The sequence below is a fragment of the Alligator mississippiensis genome, chromosome 3 (assembly GCF_030867095.1).
Source record: "Alligator mississippiensis isolate rAllMis1 chromosome 3, rAllMis1, whole genome shotgun sequence".
NCBI classification, from domain to species: Eukaryota; Metazoa; Chordata; order Crocodylia; family Alligatoridae; genus Alligator; species Alligator mississippiensis.
The window spans coordinates 264,042,989-264,050,137 of NC_081826.1; the positions used below are offsets into that span (position 1 = coordinate 264,042,989).

Consider the following 7,149-nt stretch of genomic DNA (forward strand, 5'->3'; position numbering starts at 1 on the left):
CACATGGATGAAACTGTAAGAGTTTAAGTGTCAGCATTAATTACTGTAGTACTGTATTTACTCAAATACAAGAAGGTTTTTCTCCCCAACTGACATGAGAAGAAAAGCCTGTGCATCTTACAATTGCATACAATGAAATCTCATCAAACACATTTGTCCATCATTAAACTGCTGCTGAAAACAGCATGTGCTCAGCAATAGAAACCAGCTATGAAGTTGATTAAATGCAACCAACACTGAGCATGACTCAAACACATGGCCCACATTGGGTAAATGTGATGAGGGGGGCCTTTTGTGAGTGTGGGGGCCCTTAGGGGTGGGAAAAAAAAATCAGCTGCTCTCCCAGGAGGGGATGAGCAGCAGCCTGGAGGTACTGCAATACTAGGCCAGTACTTTGAGAAGCCAGAACAAGCACCAACGCTTTTCCTAGGTAGCAAAAATAATGATGGAAACCTATGCCAAGAATAGACTAACACACCTGGGGTGACAAGGTACAATGGTCATAAGCTGATGGAGAATAGGCTTAGGTTAGACATCAGAAGACAATATTTTACAGTTAGGGTGGCCAAAATCTGGAACCAACTTCCCAGGGAAGTGGTCCTCGCCCCTACCTTGGGCATATTCAAGAGGAGATTGGATGATCTCTTGTCTGGGGTCTTGTGAACCCAGCATTCATTCCTGCCTGTGGCAGGGGGTCAGGCTAGATGATCTGCTCAGGTCCCTCCTGACCCTAGCTACTATGAAACTCATCTGAATAAGACATATGGTAGTGCCTGTTAAGCACAATTCCCTTTACCACCAACTCTTATAGTCATGGTGAGACACAACTTTGCACCCAGTTCACCCAGAATCCCTCTGTTGGCCCTTCTTTCAGCCTGGCAAATATGATTAGCATGGCCCTGCCCTCCATGAAGTGAATTCAGACCAAGTTGCCCAGCTCCTCCTCTGCATATACATCTTTGGGGCTAATTAACATATGGACCCTTTTGCAGGGGGGGAGGCATCTAGAGTATACACAGATGGAGCAGTGCTGAGTTGTGCGGTCACCTTGGCTTGAAATGCTGTTGACTCTGATAGGGCCCAGCCCAGTGAGCTATGTGGTAAATCACAAGCCTTTGGCTTTAGACCAATATTATGCATAGATTGTACTACATATAAATGCTTGCTTCAGCAACACATATACTAAAATTGGAACAATAAAGAGAAGATGAGTAAGGCCCCTGTGCAAGGATGACATGCCAATTTGTGAAGCATTCCATAAAAAAAGTTTGTACTACATGTAAGTGGGTGTATCTACACAAGATGTTTACTGCTGAGTATACTAATTAGCTTTGTAATAAATGTCACATGTTTACACGTGTGCCCCTACTAGGCTGGAGTAAATTAATTAGCTCTGCAGCAGAGTAGTACTTGTAAATACAGAATTTTTTACTCTGCAGCAGCACAAGTGTAGATGATACCCCAGCTGTGTGGGGCACAAGGGTGCTTTGGTGCAGGGACTGCCTACCAGCCAGCCCCTCTGCAACATGCTGAGCTGGGTGGGAGCAGCCCTGAGCTACTAGGATGACTCCCTGGGTCAACTGCTAGCTGGGGCTGCACTGACCCCACTCAACATGTTGCAGTCCTGGATGCACATATAAATGCATGCCTGAGAGCCAATAAACTCCAGCACAATAAGCATCACCACCTTAATAAGCATTTGTAGATGTGCTCAGTAGGTGCCAAAGTGCTGCTCAAAAGTGTGTTTATGGAGTACCTGTGCTCAAACTTGCAGCAGTTTCAAAAAAAGTTAAAATATATCTGTTTCGGATGAACTACGTGTATGGGAATGCAAATTGCTATAGCCATGTTTAATTTCAAGGTTATTGTTTTAAAATTTGCTCTTCCCTTCCATGAGGAGGAAGAAGCTGCCAGGGAGAAAAGTTGTGGGGAAGCAGAAAACAAAGGGCTACCTGACCCCCTAGATTTAATTTTGTTGCTTTAGCAGTGGAAGGGGGACAAATTCAAGGCAAATCTCCAATAATTAGATATTATACATGGAAAATTATTACAAATTAAAAACATTTCCATGTACAGAATCTAATTATGGGGGGAGGGGTCGTAGTATAATCAGGATCATCTTCTATTCAAGTAAATACGGTACTTATTTTAGCAGTGAAGTGAATGAGTTGATTACTGGGAGCTGCTATAGAGAAGAATACGTGAAAAAGATGCAGATAGGAAAGAGGAAGTGAAACAAAACAGCATAAGGATAAGATGAGAAATGAAGTAGTAGTGGTGCATCTAAAAAGAATAAGTTATCATTCAACATCACTCAGTTGAAAGGGAAGGTGATGAATAAATACACTTCAGTTATTTCATCCAGTCCATATTATGCTACCCTTGATCTTTGTGATCCTACCTTTGTCATCAATGGGCATGTATTAGGTGTGAGGGAAGTATGCCATCCTAAATATTTACCCCATGCCCAATGAACCATGTTTGCAAATGAAACTTGCCCTGTTCGAATAAGTTTGGCACCTCTATAGCTTCTCTTTGAGTGAGGGTAGGATCTGCTTTCACCTTGAGTCAAACTGTATACCACAGTTGCTGCAGGAAGCAGCTTTCCCTTTGGGGGGGTCAGTTTTTCAAGGTGGAAAGGGTCAGAAAGCAGCTGAGCCCACCACTTCAGAATTTTACAAGTGGATGGAATAAATCCTGCACTTGCAGACTGGTTGCTACCTTGTGGTAGGTCTTCCCACCTACCTGTTCCCTTCCCATCTCTGTATCTGTGCAAAGACAGCCTTGGCTTGATACAGATCAGGGGTTCCCAAAGTTTTTATGCCGTGGCCCGGCAAACCATGGCCCAGCAGTCACAGCTGACCACAGCTGGAATTTCCAGCTGGCAGACAGGTAAGGATACCCCCCACCCCAGGCGGAGGAGTGGGCCATGGGCCAAACCCTGCGCTGCCACGGACTTTGCAAAAGGAGCCGCGGCCTCTCCACCAAGCTGTGGGGGGGCCACAGTTTGCCAGTCCATGGCCACTTAAGGTCTGGCAGCCAACCATGCTGCGAACCGGCTGCGGACTGGCAGCTGACCTGCCACAGCCTAGCACTAGGCCACGGCCCAGGGATTGAGAACCCCTGATATAGGTCAATCCCTTTTTAAGAATGTTTACCATTTAAATCAAGGTAATTATTTTAGGAGACTAAAGTTTTATGTATGTAAGTTCAATACAAGCTAATACACATGATTAGCAGAGTCTTCCTATGTCTGAAGAAGGGTACTTGTGCCCAAAAGCTTGCAAACAACTTTGTTTCAACTGCTCAGTTGGTCTAATAAAAGATGCATCATCTACCCAAAGAACCTTGCCTACCTGTGATTAGCTAAGCAGTGGCGTACCATGAGTCTCCGGCGCCTGGGGGCCAATATTTACAATTGTGCCCCCTGCATCCACACCTGATCACTGGGGGGGGGGGGGGAGGGGGGTCCCTTTGCGGCCGATCACTGAGCAGGGGACTGGGAGGGATCCCCCAGCAGCTGATCACCGAGCCCGCAAATGCCAGTGGCAAAGCTGGAAGTGCCACTGGGGGGCCGAGTACCCACTGGAGGGCCTGGCCGGTGCCCCCCCACAAACTGCTTCCCCCCTTCCCTCCCATTGGTACACCACTGTAGCTAAGTCAGACAAGGGGAAAAATGCTTACAGCCAAATAAAGCTGTGTTGTACAGATCTACAACTTTGTCTAAGAACTCCCCAAATCAATGGGAGTCTGTCTAACAATTACACATTTTGTTAATCTCAGTGTTATCTGCAGTAGCATTTAAGTGTGGAAGAAACAGACTTAAAAGATAACGGCATCAAAAATACATGTTGGAGACATACATTGCTTGATAGTATACAAAGAAGGAAATATTCAGGAAACTTTTCTGGGGAGACAGCATAAATATTTGGCAAAAATGATTTTGAAAGCTTTGTCTCTATTAGAGAGAAAAATCGGAAAACCAGTTAGTACCTTGGAATACAACAGAAATCTTGGAAGTTTTCAATTTCCTTCCTTTGTTTTGAAGCAGAAAAATGCTGAAAATAAGATACAGTGCTAATGTGAGCAATATAATGGTTTTGTTTTAAAAAATTGGCAAAAATTAATGTGCAGATTTGAAGTGATCTCGCCATAGCCACGCACACTCTTCTTGGCTCCTGCACATGGCTTCTGATTTGGGAAGTGGCTCTCGCTATATAAAAGCTACCTGCTGAAACAAAAACAACCTTCCTTGTGCCACTGAAAAAAATCTTCAGTGTCAAACAAACAAACTCCACTATGAAGATTAAGAACAAAGAAGATGCCAGCAAGAAACAAAACTGCTATTATAAGCAAAAGCAGTCAGTGAGGAGGATAGGGAAATATAACAGAAAGGCTACTTTGAACTAAACCTGGAAAATTTCATAAACTCACTCAAGAAATCTAGAAATAGAGAAGCAGATGGAGAAAACCATAGATCCACCTAGTCCATCCATCTGCCACCCAGCAGGAATAGCTACTTTTCATTGTGTCCAGAAATATTAACAGCTGCATACATTTTTGCCTGAGATTTATTTTTTCCCCTCCTTGGGTGGGGAACATATGCCACACCCTTGAAAAGACATAGTGGCGATTATGTTCCTGCCAATATTCCTGAGGCAGCAGGGACAATTTCTCAATGGGATGGGATCCCTCTGTACTGTTCCTGTGTCAGCTATGATTTTCCCCAGACAGATTCCTCAGCTCTAGAAGTATTAGACCGTAGAGTCGTTTAGCCTTCACCAGAACTATTGTATTTACCTGAATCCAAGCTTACTTTGAATTTAAATGTCTCCCTTCCACCCAATATTTAGATCTGATACATGAAAAATTATAAATGTGTTATTCTTTTCTATGTATAGAATCAAATTGGTGGAAGGGCATCTTAAATTCATCCACGCACTGCTGTGGTGGAGAAACCAGCAGCAGGTGAAGGGCCAGACCCCTGCCCTTTGCCCTCCCTACCTGCTTCCCTGTGCATGTGCCTGCCTCACTGCCATGTGCTCACCTGCTGCCATGTGCCTGACTTCTGCCACCTGTCCCTCCGCATGTCTTCCTCCTTCCCCACAGATGCTTAGCATCTGCTTCAGCTCTGCTTTGGCTCAGGGGCAGGCAGCAGCAGCAGTAGCCCCAAACCAGCTTGGCTAGGGAGAAGCAGCAGCAGTTCCCAGCCAGACCCAGCAGGATGTGCTTATTAGGGAGGGGTTCCCCCGCCTCGCTGCTTCTGACCAGTGAGGGAGCCAGCAGGGAGTTGATAACATAGCATTTAGCACCCCATCAAGAAAACAAAAGCCTCTCTCATCAGTTCAAGCTCTTAAACAACTTTTTCCAGGGAAGGAATGGAGGGAGATTACCAGCTGACCTATTGTTTAGTTCCAAAAAGCCCTAAGAGGACACTGTCCTCTCTGCCTTACACAGACACCTTCAAGCATCAGCTAGCATACCACATGCTGGCTACGGGCCATGGGGGGAGGAGGGGGAATCCCCGCTTGAGCTATGGTCGGTGGGGTGGGGGTGGGGCAGGGGAAGCCAAGCAGATGTTGCTGTACCTGCAGTCTCTGCCAGAGCTCCAGCCGGGGAGCAAAGGGGTGCAGCCAGTCCAGCTCTCTGGAGCAGAGATCCCCATCCAGGGCTGCAAAATATCGGGGATGCTGGGGGACTCTGGTTTAAGTTAAACCAGGAAGGGGTCTGAGACAGACATTGCATTCACCGGTTTAACCCAAATTAGTTAAGTCTGTGTCGCAGGGCACGTCGGTGCTCCTGCTCCTAGAGATGGGAAAGCTGCCAGAGGAGAAGCTCTGACAGTACAGAGGGAGCCCCAGCAGAGATAATGAGCACAGCTGCAGGTTGCCAGGGCAACTGATAAGAATCAGCTGGCCAGAAGGGGGCAGGGCCTGGCCTTTATAAAGCCCAGGGCTGAGGCCAGGCTGGCAGTTCCCTGCCAGCAGCCAGAGAGGCAGGAGCTCACGGGGCTAAGATGCGAGTACTGCTCGAGCAGGCTGAAGGATGGTGGCTCTGTGGCGCAGGAGCTATGTTGTTACAGCCAGGTGGCCTTAAGTTAAGTTACAGCCAGGAGGCTTGTGTTTTGTTTGGTTAGTGTGTGTATTACACCGGAGGTTTGGGTGAGGCTGTAGGGGTTGGAGGAGGCCTCATAGGGACCCCAGAGGGGTGGGGCCCCAGCGCCAGTGAGGGCGCAGTCTAGCGCCAAGAGGGCGCAGTATCCTTATAGGTACCCCAGTGGTATGGGGACCTCAGCGCCAGTGAAGGCGCAGCTTGTGTGCCAGTGAAGGCACAACTGGCGGTGAGGAGCGCAACCAGTGGGTTGCGGGCGCAACCAGTGGGTTGCAGACGGGGGACATAGACCCCGGGTTGTGTGCGGGGCACGTGGACTCCAGCCCCAGAGAGAGGGGGAGTGCCATATTGAACTATTGGGAAGCCCAGTGTGGGCACGGCAAGCCCCAAAGAGGGGGAGCGCCATATTGAACTATTGGGAAGCCCAGTGTGGGCACGGCGAGCCCCGAAGAGGGGGAGTGCCATATTGAACTATTGGGAAGCCCAGTGTGGGCACGGCGAGCCCCGAAGAGGGGGAGCGCCATATTAGGAAGCCCAGGACGGGCGCAGCAGACGCCAGCAAGGGCGTCACTTGCAGGGTACATAGACCCTAGCCCCAGGGAGGGGCCATATTGAGGAGCCCGGGAGGGGCCATATTGAGGAGCCCGAGAGGGGCCCGGTTGAGAAACCCAGGACAGGAGTAGAGAGCCCGGTAACCGGCTAGCACTGCAGAAAGACCCAGGACAGGGGCAGGGTGCTGCAGTGGACCCAAACGGAAGGGGTTAGCAGCACAGCGCCCCAGGAGAAGGACAGGGTGCTGCGGTGGTCCCCAGGGAAAGAGGATAGCAGCACAGCGTCCCAGGAGAAGGGGAAGCAGCGCGGCGGGCCTGAAAGATCGGAGGCTCAATATAGAGTCCCAAAGTGGACAAGGGTCCCTGAGTGGGACAACACTTGTGAGAGAAGACCCCAGAGAGGGGGCAGACTATATAGAGAAGGACACACCAATGTCAGGTACATCAGTGAGGCTTGGGGCGTGGTATCAGGGGTGGTAGGAGCCAC

General features: G+C 48.6%; 1 long non-coding RNA gene and 1 other non-coding gene across 2 annotated transcripts in view; both read left to right on the plus strand.

The window, feature by feature from the left end:
* LOC109285282 (uncharacterized) overlaps nucleotides 1-7,149 on the plus strand; it is a 31,030-nt gene that overhangs the window by 2,259 nt on the left and 21,622 nt on the right. The gene's annotated exons all lie outside the window — the stretch shown is intronic.
* LOC132249690 (U6 spliceosomal RNA) lies at nucleotides 1,161-1,265 on the plus strand. The gene has a single exon (XR_009461256.1). It is a non-coding gene; the product is annotated as a U6 spliceosomal RNA (small nuclear RNA).